This window comes from Trachypithecus francoisi, unplaced genomic scaffold, assembly GCF_009764315.1.
Source record: "Trachypithecus francoisi isolate TF-2019V2 unplaced genomic scaffold, Tfra_2.0 Lachesis_group2, whole genome shotgun sequence".
NCBI lineage: Eukaryota > Metazoa > Chordata > Mammalia > Primates > Cercopithecidae > Trachypithecus > Trachypithecus francoisi.
In genome coordinates this window covers 148950744-148963890 of record NW_022681465.1, presented here as the reverse complement: position 1 = coordinate 148963890, position 13147 = coordinate 148950744, and the positions used below count along the sequence as shown (strand labels likewise).

Here is a 13147-nt window from a genome sequence, read left to right as displayed (position 1 = left end):
CATGGTGAGAAGGAATTCTCAATGTTGGTGGAAATGCACAGCAGTAGAACCTTTCTGGAAAGCTATTGGCACGGTATATCAAGACCTTTAAAAGAAACTCCTAGCCTTTGACCCACTAATTTTACTTTCAGGAATTTATGCTAAGGAAACAATTGAGACACTGGCAGGAATCCTCTACAAAGATGTGCATTGCAATACTATTTATAATAGCTAAAGGGGGATAGGAGTCTGAGTGTACACAATAAGAAAATGGTTACATAAATCAGAGTATACCATACAATAGAACACCTGTAGCCATTTTTAAAATATGTTATCAAAGGCTATATTATGGCATTGGAAAATGCCTTATTAAGTGGAAAAAAAGCAGGGTATTAACTACATGTGTAGTATAATTCTCCAAAAAAAGCGAGGACAAATATGCCAAAGTGTTAACAGTGATTATCAGTGGCATAAATTATGTATGATTGTATTTCTTTTCTTCTTGATTTTTGGTATTTTCCAATTTTCTACAAGGCCGTCGGTAATTTTCATTATTAGAATTTTGAAAGATTAACTTCCTTCTTCACGGTCAGCTTACTCCTCCAGTAATAGAACCTCTCATCTTGTAGTAGCTCTACTACTGTGGTGTGGAGACCAGAGAGGGTCTGCCACATCCCTTGTCACACTGGGAGCCTGCCTGGGCAGCCCTGCCACAGTACGGCAGGCATTCCCTGGCTGGTCCAGCAGACGTTCCATCAGTCAAGTGAGTCACCACAGAAGGGTGTCAAGCTGATGATATTGCTACACACTGTACTTTAACTATCAGCCACAACCCAGTATGCTGCCAAACCTTTTAGCCTTATCTTCCTGAACCATTATTCTTTCACTGTCCAGTGAATTTCAGAGAGACTGACTGGGACTGTCTGACTCCTTTTGAGGACACTGTGGGCCAGCAAACTAAAGTGGATGTAAGCCTACCAGTTGAATCCAAACCAGACCAGCAAATGTTCCTTCCATGCTAAAGTATATGCCATGTTGTTGCTGTCATTGGGCCTAGATGTGGGGGCCTGGCAGGAACCCAGGAATATTTAGGGGCACCGGGTATTCAGCTCAATACACCCATCTGGACTCTGAGGGTTGTAGGAATGCCTTTAGGAGTCGTCTGCTAAAATTGTAGTTATAAAATCATTTTTTCCTCTTTTTAATTGTTTGTTATCCTTGGCTTCATTAGTGGGAAAGAGGTTGCAAATTTGATATTGGAGGTTTCAGAGCCAGGAGTGAAATTGACCATTTTGAAATTTGTCTGTTTTGTTTTGGGTTTCATGAGGGGCTGGAGGGAGCAAGATTTTTATTGTATTTATTTATTTATTTTGTCTGCCATTGTCATTTTCAAGTAATTTACAGCCAGAGACTTCTGTAGTGAAAGGAGAATTTAAGATTCTACAAAGAGTCTTGGGCCATAATAACCATCCCTGTGCGTCTTATATCTCACATATGTGTTTGTTCTATGAGTATGAGAATGCGTAGTCATACACCTTTAGTTTTGCATCAGAACTAAAATACAATGTGCTCTCTATTTCTTGGAGCAGTGTTCGTCTGTTTACAGTCCTTCTGTTGCAACAGGCATCATTGTGGTACATAAAAATGTGCAGTAGTATTGTTGATGGGTTTATTGCCATGACTCTAAAGTACAAATAAACAAAAGGCATAATTTCTTTAGTCATTTAAAAAATCACAGAAGTGAAGAGTTCTGTAGATGTCGATTAGGTCTGCTTGGTCCATTCCTGAGTTCAAGTCCTGAATATCCTTGTTAATTTTCTGTCTTGATCTGTCTAATGTTGACAGTGGAGTGTTAAAGTTTCCCACTATTATTGTGTTGTAGTATAAGTCTCTTTGTAAGTCTCTAAGAACTTGCTTTATGAATCTGGGTGTTCCTATATTAGGTGCATATATATTTAGGATAGTTAGCTCTTCTTGTTGCATTAAGTTAGCTCTTCTTTTATTTATTTATTTATTTATTTATTTTTAATTTTTTTTTTTTATTATACTTTAAGTTCTAGGGTACATGTGCATAACGTTTATATCATGTATAACTCCCCAATGCAATCCCTCCCTCCTACCCCCTCCCCATGATAGGCCCCAGTGTGTGATGTTCCCCTTCCCGAGTCCAAGTGATCTCATTGTTCAGTTCCCACCTATGAGTGAGAACATGCGGTGTTTGGTTTCTCTTCTTGTGATAGTTTGCTAAGAATGATGGCTTCCAGCTGCATCCATGTCCCTACAAAGGACGCAAACTCATCCTTTTTTATGGCTGCATAGTATTCCATGGCGTATATGTGCCACATTTTCTTAATCCAGTCTGTCACAGATGGACATTTGGGTTGATTCCAAGTCTTTGCTATTGTGAATAGTGCCGCAATAAACATACATGTGCATGTGTCTTTGTAGTAGAGTAATTTATAATCCTTTGGGTATATACCCAGTAGTGGGATGGCTGGGTCATATGGTACATCTAGTTCTAGATCCTTGAGGAATCGCCATACTGTTTTCCATAATGGTTGAACTAGTTTACAATCCCACCAACAGTGTAAAAGTGTTCCTATTTCTCCACATCCTCTCCAACACCTGTTGTTTCCTGACTTCTTAATGATTGCCATTCTAACTGGTGTGAGATGGTATCTCATTGTGGTTTTGATTTGCATTTCTCTGATGGCGAGTGATGATGAGCATTTTTTCATGTGTCTGTTGGCTGTATGGATGTCTTCTTTTGAGAAGTGTCTGTTCATATCCTTTCCCCACTTTTTGATGGGGTTGTTTGTTTTTTTCTTGTATATTTGTTTGAGTTCTTTGTAGATTCTGGATATTAGCCCTTTGTCAGATGAGTAGGTTGCAAAAATTTTCTCCCATTCTGTAGGTTGCCTGTTCACTCTGATGGTAGTTTCTTTTGCTGTGCAGAAGCTCTTTAGTTTAATTAGATCCCATTTGTCAATTTTGGCTTTTGCTGCCGTTGCTTTTGGTGTTTTAGACATGAAGTCCTTGCCCATGCCTATGTCCTGAATGGTACTACCTGGATTTTCTTCTAGGGTTTTTATGGTATTAGGTCTAACATTTAAGTCTCTAATCCATCTTGAATTAATCTTCGTATAAGGGGTAAGGAAAGGATCCAGTTTCAGCTTTCTACTTATGGCTAGCCAATTTTCCCAGCACCATTTATTAAATAGGGAATCCTTTCCCCATTTCTTGTTTCTCTCAGGTTTGTCAAAGATCAGATGGCTGTAGCTGTGTGGTATTATTTCTGAGGACTCTGTTCTGTTCCATTGGTCTATTTCTCTGTTTTGGTACCAGTACCATGGTGTTTTGGTTACTGTAGCCTTGTAGTATAGTTTGAAGTCAGGTAGCGTGACGCCTCCAGCTTTGTCCTTTTGACTTAGGATTGTCTTGGCAATGCGGGCTCTTTTTTGGTTCCATATGAACTTTAAAGCAGTTTTTTCCAATTCTGTGAAGAAACTCATTGGTAGCTTGATGGGGATGGCATTGAATCTATAAATCACCTTGGGCAGTATGGCCATTTTCACGATATTGATTCTTCCTATCCATGAGCATGGTATGTTCTTCCATTTGTTTGTGTCCTCTTTGATTTCACTGAGCAGTGGTTTGTAGTTCTCCTTGAAGAGGTCCTTTACATCCCTTGTAAGCTGGATTCCTAGGTATTTTATTCTCTTTGAAGCAATTGTGAATGGAAGTTGATTCCTGATTTGGCTCTCTGCTTGTCTGTTACTGGTGTATAAGAATGCTTGTGATTTTTGCACATTAATTTTGTATCCTGAGACTTTGCTGAAGTTGCTTATCAGCTTAAGGAGATTTTGGGCTGAGACGATGGGGTTTTCTAAATATACAATCATGTCATCTGCAAACAGGGACAATTTGACTTCTTCTTTTCCTAACTGGATACCCTTGATTTCTTTCTCTTGCCTGATTGCCCTAGCCAGAACTTCCAACACTATGTTGAATAGGAGTGGTGAGAGAGGGCATCCCTGTCTTGTGCCAGTTTTCAAAGGGAATTTTTCCAGTTTTTGCCCATTCAGTATGATATTAGCTGTGGGTTTGTCATAAATAGCTCTTATTATTTTGAGGTACGTTCCATCAATACCGAATTTATTGAGCGTTTTTAGCATAAAGGGCTGTTGAATTTTGTCAAAGCCTTTTCTGCATCTATTGAGATAATCATGTGGTTCTTGTCTTTGGTTCTGTTTATATGCTGGATTACGTTTATTGATTTGCGAATGTTGAACCAGCCTTGCATCCCAGGGATGAAGCCCACTTGATCATGGTGGATAAGCTTTTTGATGTGCTGCTGAATCCGGTTTGCCAGTATTTTATTGAGAATTTTTGCATCGATGTTCATCAGGGATATTGGTCTAAAATTCTCTTTTTTTGTTGTGTCTCTGCCAGGCTTTGGTATCAGGATGATGTTGGCCTCATAAAATGAGTTAGGGAGGATTCCCTCTTTTTCTATTGATTGGAATAGTTTCAGAAGGAATGGTACCAGCTCCTCCTTGTACCTCTGGTAGAATTCAGCTGTGAATCCATCTGGTCCTGGACTTTTTTTGGTGGTAGGCTATTAATTGTTGCCTCAATTTCAGAGCCTGCTATTGGTCTATTCAGGGATTCAACTTCTTCCTGGTTTAGTCTTGGGAGAGTGTAAGTGTCCGGGAAATTATCCATTTCTTCTAGATTTTCTAGTTGATTTGCGTAGAGGCATTTATAGTATTCTCTGATGGTTGTTTGTATTTCTGTGGGGTCGGTGGTGATATCCCCTTTATCATTTTTTATTGCGTCTATTTGATTCCTCTCTCTTTTCTTCTTTATTAGTCTTGCTAGCGGTCTGTCAATTTTGTTGATCTTTTCAAAAAACCAACTCCTGGATTCATTGATTTTTTGGAGGGTTTTTTGTGTCTCTATCTCCTTCAGTTCTGCTCTGATCTTAGTTATTTCTTGCCTTCTGCTAGCTTTTGAATGTGTTTGCTCTTGCCTCTCTAGTTCTTTTAATTGTGATGTTAGAGTGTCAATTTTAGATCTTTCCTGCTTTCTCTTGTGGGCATTTAGTGCTATAAATTTCCCTCTACACACTGCTTTAAATGTGTCCCAGAGATTCTGGTATGTTGTATCTTTGTTCTCATTGGTTTCAAAGAAGATCTTTATTTCTGCTTTCATTTCGTTATGTACCCAGTAGTCATTCAGGAGCAGGTTGTTCATTTTCCATGTAGTTGAGCGGTTTTGATTGAGTTTCTTAGTCCTGAGTTCTAGTTTGATTGCACTGTGGTCTGAGAGACAGTTTGTTATAATTTCTGTTCTTGTACATTTGCTGAGGAGTGCTTTACTTCCAATTATGTGGTCAATTTTGGAATAAGTGCGATGTGGTGCTGAGAAGAATGTATATTCTGTTGATTTGGGGTGGAGAGTTCTATAGATGTCTATTAGGTCCGCTTGGTGCAGAGATGAGTTCAATTCCTGGATATCCTTGTTAACTTTCTGTCTCGTTGATCTGTCTAGTGTTGATAGTGGAGTGTTGAAGTCTCCCATTATTATTGTATGGGAGTCTAAGTCTCTTTGTAGGTCTCTAAGGACTTGCTTTATGAATCTGGGTGCTCCTGTATTGGGTGCATAGATATTTAGGAGAGTTAGCTCTTCCTGTTGAATTGATCCCTTTACCATTATGTAATGGCCTTCTTTGTCTCTTTTGATCTTTGATGGTTTAAAATCTGTTTTATCAGAGACTAGGATTGCAACCCCTGCTTTTTTTTGTTCTCCATTTGCTTGGTAGATCTTCCTCCATCCCTTTATTTTGAGCCTATGTATGTCTCTGCATGTGAGATGGGTCTCCTGAATACAGCAGACTGATGGGTCTTGACTCTTTATCCAGTTTGCCAGTCTGTGTCTTTTAATTGGAGCATTTAGTCCATTGACATTTAAGGTTAATATTGTTATGTGTGAACTTGATCCTGTCATTATGATATTAACTGGTTATTTTGCTCGTTAGTTGATGCAGTTTCTTCCTAGCCTCGATGGTCTTTACATTTTGGCATGTTTTTGCAATGGCTGGTACCGGTTGTTCCTTTCCATGTTTAGGGCTTCCTTCAGGGTCTCTTGTAAGGCAGGCCTGGTGGTGACAAAATCTCTAAGCATTTGCTTATCTGTAAAGGATTTTATTTCTCCTTCACTGATGAAACTTAGTTTGGCTGGATATGAAATTCTGGGTTGAAAATTCTTTTCTTTAAGAACGTTGAATATTGGCCCCCACTCTCTTCTGGCTTGTAGAGTTTCTGCCGAGAGATCTGCTGTTAGTCTGATGGGCTTCCCTTTGTGGGTAACCCGACCTTTCTCTCTGGCTGCCCTTAAGATTTTTTCCTTCATTTCAACTTTGGTGAATCTGGCAATTATGTGTCTTGGAGTTGCTCTTCTGGAGGAGTATCTTTGTGGCGTTCTCTGTATTTCCTGAATTTGAATGTTGGCCTGCCCTACTAGGTTGGGGAAGTTCTCCTGGATGATATCCTGAAGAGTGTTTTCCAACTTGGTTCCATTTTCCCCCTCACTTTCAGGCACCCCAATCAGACGTAGATGTGGTCTTTTTACATAATCCCATACTTCTTGCAGGCTTTGTTCATTTCTTTTTCTTCTTTTTTCTTTTGGTTTCTCTTCTCGCTTCATTTCATTCATTTGATCCTCAATCGCTGATACTCTTTCTTCCAGTTGATCGAGTCGGTTACTGAAGCTTGTGCATTTGTCACGTATTTCTCGTGTCATGGTTTTCATCTCTGTCATTTCGTTTATGATCTTCTCTGCATTAATTAGTCTAGCTGTCAATTCTTCCACTCTTTTTTCAAGATTTTTAGTTTCTTTGCGCTGGGTACGTAATTCCTCCTTTAGCTCTGAGAAGTTTGATGGACTGAAGCCTTCTTCTCTCATCTCGTCAAAGTCATTCTCTGACCAGCTTTGATCCGTTGCTGGCGATGGGCTGCGCTCCTTTGCAGGGGGAGATGCGCTCTTATTTTATGAATTTCCAGCTTTTCTGCCCTGCTTCTTCCCCATCTTTGTGGTTTTATCTGTCTCTGGTCTTTGATGATGGTGACGTACTGATGGGGTTTTGGTATAGGTGTCCTTCCTGTTTGATAGTTTTCCGTCTGACAGTCAGAAGGACTGTCTGTTGGTCTGTTGGAGATTGCTTGAGGTCCACTCCAGACCCTGTTTGCCTGGGTATCAGCAGCAGAGGTTGCAGAAGATAGAATATTGCTGAACAGCGAGTGTACCTCTCTGATTCTTCCTTTGGAAGTTTCCTCTCAGGGGTGACTCCACCCTGTGAGGTGTGGGGTGTCAGACTGCCCCTAGTGGGGGATGTCTCCCAGCTAGGCTACTCAGGGGTCAGGGACCCACCTGAGCAGGCAGTCTGTCCGTTCTCAGATCTCAACCTCCGCGTTGGGAGGTCCACGGCTCTCCCCAAAGCTGTCAGACAGAGTCGTTCGCGTCTGCACCGGCCCCCGCTGCTTCCCCTATTGGACCTCAGCTGTGGGCTGTCCCCAGAGGTGGAGTCTACAGGACAGGCAGGCTTCCTTGAGCTGCTGGGAGCTCCACCCATTTCGAGCTTCCCAGTGGCTTTGTTTACCTACTTAAGCCTCAGCAATGGCGGGCGCCCCTCCCCCAGCCTCGCTGCTGCCTTGCGGATAGATCGCCGCAGACTGCTGTGTTAGCAGTGAGGGAGGCTCCGTGGGCGTGGGACCCTCCCGGCCAGGTGTGGGATATATTCTCCTGGTGTGCCTGTTTCCTTAAAGCGCAGTATTGGGGTGGGAGTTACCCGATTTTCCAGGTGTTGTGTGTCTCAGTTCCCCTGGCTAGGAAAAGGGATTTCCTTCCCCCTTGCGCTTCCAGGTGAGGCGATGCCTCGCCCTGCTTCAGCTCACGCTGGTCAGGCTGCAGCAGCTGACCAGCACCAATTGTCCGGCACTCCCTAGAGAGATGACCCCAGTACCTCAGTTGAAAATGCAGAAATCACCGGTCTTCTGTGTCGCTCGCGCTGGGAGTTGGAGACTGGAGCTGTTCCTATTCGGCCATCTTGCTCCGCCCTAATATCTAAGTTAGCTCTTCTTTTTGCATTGATCGCTTTACCATTATTTAATGCACTTCTTTGTCTTTTTTGATCTTTGTTGGTTTAAAGTGTTTTATCAGAGACTAGGATTGCAATCCTGCTTTTTTATTTTTTATTTTTATTTTTTGCTTTCCATTTGCTTGGTAAATTGAAGTGAACTGCCATTCACAATTGCTACAAAGAGAATAAAATACCTAGGAATACAACTTGCAAGGGTTGTGAAGGATCTCTTCAAGGAGAACTACGACCACTGCTCAAGGAAATAAGACCAGGACACAAACAAATGGAAAAACATTCCATGCTCATGGATAGGAAGAATCAATATCATGAAAATGGCCATACTGCCCAAAGTAATTTATAGATTCAATGCTATCCCCATCAAGCTACCATTGACTTTCTTCATAGAATTAGAAAAAACTACTTTAAATTTCATATGGAACCAAAAAAGAGCCCATATAGCCAGGACAATCCTAAGCAAAAAGAACAAAGCTGGAGGGAACACGCTACCTGACTTCAAACCATGTTACAAGGCTCCAGTAACCAAAACAGCATAGTATTGGTACCAGAACAGATATATAGACCAATGGAAAAGAACAGAGGCTTCAGAAATAATACCACACGTCTACAACCACCTGATCTCTGACAAACCTGACAAAAACAAGCAATGGGGAAAGGATTTCCTGTTTAATAAATTGGCTGGCCGTATGCAGAAAACTGAAACTGGACTCCTTCCTTACATCTTATACAAAAATTAGCTCAAGATGGGTTAAAGACTTAAATGTAAGACCTAAAGCTGTAAAAACCCCCAAAAAACCTAGGCAATACCATTCAGGACATTGGCATGGTCAAAGACTTCCTGACTAAAACACCAAAAGCAATGGCAACAAAAGCCAAGATTGACAAATGTGATCCAATTAAACTAAAAAGCTTACGCACAGCAGAAGAAACTATCATCAGAGTGAACAGGCAACCTACAGAATAGGAGAAAATATTTGCAATCTGTCTATCTGACAAAGGGCTAATATCCAGAATCTACGAGGAACTTAAACAAATTTGCAAGAAAAAAAAACCCATCAAGAAGCGGGTGAATTATATGAACATATACTTCTCAAAAGAAGACATTTATGTGGCTAAAAAAATATGAAAAAAACGCTCATCATCACTGGTCATTAGAGAAATGCAAATCAAAACCACAGTGACATACCATCTCATGCCAGTTAGAATGGCGATCATTAAAAAGTCAGAAAACAACAGATGCTGGAGAGAATGTGGAGAAATAGGAAGCTTTTACACTGTGGCTGGGGGTGCAGATTGGTTCAACCATTGTCGAAGACAGTGTGACGATTTTTCAAGGATCTAGAACCAGACATACCATTTGACCCAGCAATCCCACTACTGGGTATATACCCAAAGGATTATAAATCATTCTACTATAAAGACACATGCACATGTATGTTTATTGCAGCACTAGTCACAATAGCAAAGACTTGGAACCAACCCAAATACCTATCAATGATAGACTGGATAAAGAAAATGTGGCACATATACACTGTGGAATACTATACAGCCATAAAAAAGGATGAGTTCATGTCCTTTGGGGGGACATGGATGAAGCTGGAAACCATCATTCTCAGCAAACTAATGCAGGAACAGAAAACCAAACACCGCATGTTCTCACTCCTAAGTGGGAGTTGAACAATGAGAAAACATGGACACAGGGAGGGGAACATCACACACCAGGGCCTGTCAGGGGGTAGGGGGCTAGGGGAGGGATAGCATTAGGAGAAATACCTAATGTAGATGACAGGTTGATGGGTGCAGCAAACCACCATGGCATGTGTATATCTGTGTAAGAAACCTGCACATTCTGCACATGTATCCCAGAACTTAAAGTATAATTTAAAAAAATCACAGAAGTACTGTGGAGTATGTATTTTATTATTATACCAATTCAAACATAGTGGTAATAAATGTTAAAAAGCGGTCACTTAATACCAAATGTTACTGCTATGGCTAAACCATAAACAAACAAATGAAATTCTGAAATTCTGTTGTTAAAAATTGCATTTGAGGCCAGGCACAGTGGCTCATGCCTGTAATCCCAGCACTTTGGGAGGCCAAGGTGGGTGAAATACCTGAGGTCAGGAGTTCAAGACCAGCCTGACCAACATGGTGAAACCCTGTCTCTACTAAAATACAAAAAATTAGCCAGGCATGGTGGCGGGGATCTATAATCCCAGCTACTTGGGAGGCTGAGGCAGGAGAATAGCTTGAACCTAGGAGGCAGAGGTTGCAGTGAGCCGAGATCGTACCATTGCACTCCAGCCTGGGCGACAAGAGCAAAACTCCATCTCCAAAAAAAAAAAAAAAATTGCAGCTGATACTATGGTAATCAACATGGGGATTGAGGAGTAAGTTGTTATAAGAGTTACGAATATCCTGCATTCCAGCCACACCCCCAGATAATTTCAGCCATGTACTTCTGGCCAAGAACCACTTAGATATCTGAGGTTGTGAAAAACATTTAGAACCCACATTGTGTTCACAGAATATGTTCCCAACTATGCCATTAGCCAAAGGCATAATTCTTGGTACAGATGGAATAGGAAGCTGGAGGTGTTTCCTACTTATTAAAGTCATTAAAAAAAAAAAAAAAAAAGTTGGAAGGACTTTTTAATTGTCCTGTGGTAACCACTGACCAAAAGAACACATTGGTAAAAGCCCCTGGGTCTGGGCTGTTCTCTTGAACCTCCAAATTGTCCCTGGTTCTGCTTGGGTTCCTGGACTGGGTTGTGGTTTGAAAGTTGTTGCCAGGCCTTGCCTACTAGGTCATTGTCTGGTGGGGCGGGGTTGTGTTGAGAGGACTGAGAAAGTGAGGCCTCTCTGACTAGCAGCAACTGTGGAAGAAAATGGAAACTGCACAGTAGAAAGAAGTTGACACTTTTCCTAGGATTCGAGACAGAATCAAGGGGGAGCCAGGTATTAAGCTAATAATAGCTTAGCCCTCAGCTGATGGATCTTACTGTCTTACATTACTATTGTTTTTAAATCTGTTGCTTCTTGTCAAATATATTTTAAGCTCTTGAAGTCAAGGGACCTTGGCAAATATCATTTATTGTCTTGAACGTACTAAGTGCTCAATGACTAGCTTTTGCTGGATTAACAAAAAAAAAGTTTTAAAGAGTCATACTCTTTACATTTTATTTCTTCTCTTATATGAATTCCATCTGCTATATGAATGTGCCAGACTGAACACTGGAGGCAGGATTGGGGATTTTGTTGGAATTTAGAATATGTTGAGTCTTATTGTGATTCTCTCTCACTGTATTGTCATTTTCCCATGCAAATAGGGTAGGAATCTAAAGGAAACACGTGAATCAGTGGTTAAGAAGAGTTCTAATGCTATGACTGAGTCTATAAAGAAGCTTGGCACAGGCTAGAGGAACAGGGCAAGTCCTGCTGTCTCAGAGGGAGTATACTGGCTGCAGGAGCCCTGGCCTTAGAATCAGCAGATGAGGTTTGAACCTCAGCCCTGTTACTTACAGGCTGGGTATCCTTAGGGAAGCCTCAGCTTAGCCCAGGTTTCCACATCTGTGAAATGGGAATTATAGCAGTACCTGTTTGTGGGCTTTTCGGGTGTGTAAATGAGATTCATTAGTTTATTCAATAATGATTTGTTAAATATAATACCTACAGACACTATTTTAGACATTGGATATACAGCAGTAAGCAAAACAAAAGCCTCTGCCTCATGGAATTTATATTCTAAAAACATACGTAATTAAATTTAATAAAGTGTTTATCAGTCACATTAGTTTGAGCCTCTCTGATGAACTCACACTGGTTTTTGCTGTTATTTGTCTATAGGAGTTACAACAGTAAGTAATTAGGGCTACTATTGTGGTGTCATGTTTGAATTGGTATAACCCTAGGGAAGTCCCAGTAAGTAGGACATTTGTGTGTGCCTGCTAAATTGCAGTACGCTTAGAAAGTCTGTTCCCCTTGAACCGGATTTCTGTCATTTTTGCCCTCATGAAGTGCTTAGTTCAAACAGTCCAGCAGTCTGCTGAGATTCGAGGGTGGCAAGTGGCGGTGTGGCTGAACTGGTTTCTCTCAGTCATTGGTGTTTGCCCTATTTGTGATGTATGATTTCACAGAGTTGTGAAGGTGCTTGTGTCATTTGTGGAAATAAGTCAAAAGGCTAACATAACCAATTAAAATCCACAAGCCACATTTCAGTGAGTAATTTCAACCTTTCCTCTCCAGACTTTTCATTAGCCACCCGTCAAAGAACAAAAAGAACAAATTGAAGGTTTCAGCTCATTTTTTTTATTGCCTTCCCTCTGGGGCTTTTTCTTTGAGTATCGTAATGCCCAAATTCCACGAAAGGAGAAAGGGCAAGCCTGGGCAGCAAACCTCAGAGGAACCGCATTCTGCTGGTAGTTGCATACCATCTCCCAAGAGGTGTATCTGTATTCACCTCCATCGGCTATCGCCTTCTTCATGCAGTACTTCAGATCTCCAGTGGCACACAGCCCATCTAGTTAAAAATGCAAACAGGAAATTATTTTCTCACTGAATGGCCTTTGTGGCCCAGAAGAAAAAAAAAAAGGTCATTTCTGCTGAGACATAACCTGAAAAACACTCTCACAAGAGTGGAAGCTGAAGGCTCACTATAAGCTAGCCCTGCCTCAGAACAAGGCTGGTGATAGCATGTGTGTGTGGGAACTCATGTGCATGGGCTCAGGGCATTTGTCACCAATGGACATGATTGAAGAAGCTTCTATCACCTGGAAAGCAGTTGTTCTGCTGGGCAAAGCTTGTTTATACTCCGAGGAATTACAGAACAGACGTTACTTGATGCAGAGGTTTGGTCTGGAGGACTGTGACATGGCCCTGACAGCACGTCCCTGGGTTTTGGTGCTCCTCTGCTCTGCCCAGCTTTCCGTCATCTGGCCTCCCATGACCTCCTGTGCTCCCATTGTGGTTTCCCTGTGTGCTGACAAGTTTTCTGGTTGTTATGTCTTG

At 41.3% G+C, this 13147-nt stretch overlaps 1 protein-coding gene across 6 annotated transcripts in view; it reads left to right on the top strand.

Moving 5' to 3' along the window:
- Positions 1–13147, top strand: part of ARHGAP26 (Rho GTPase activating protein 26) — a 466537-nt gene that overhangs the window by 431832 nt on the left and 21558 nt on the right. The gene's annotated exons all lie outside the window — the stretch shown is intronic.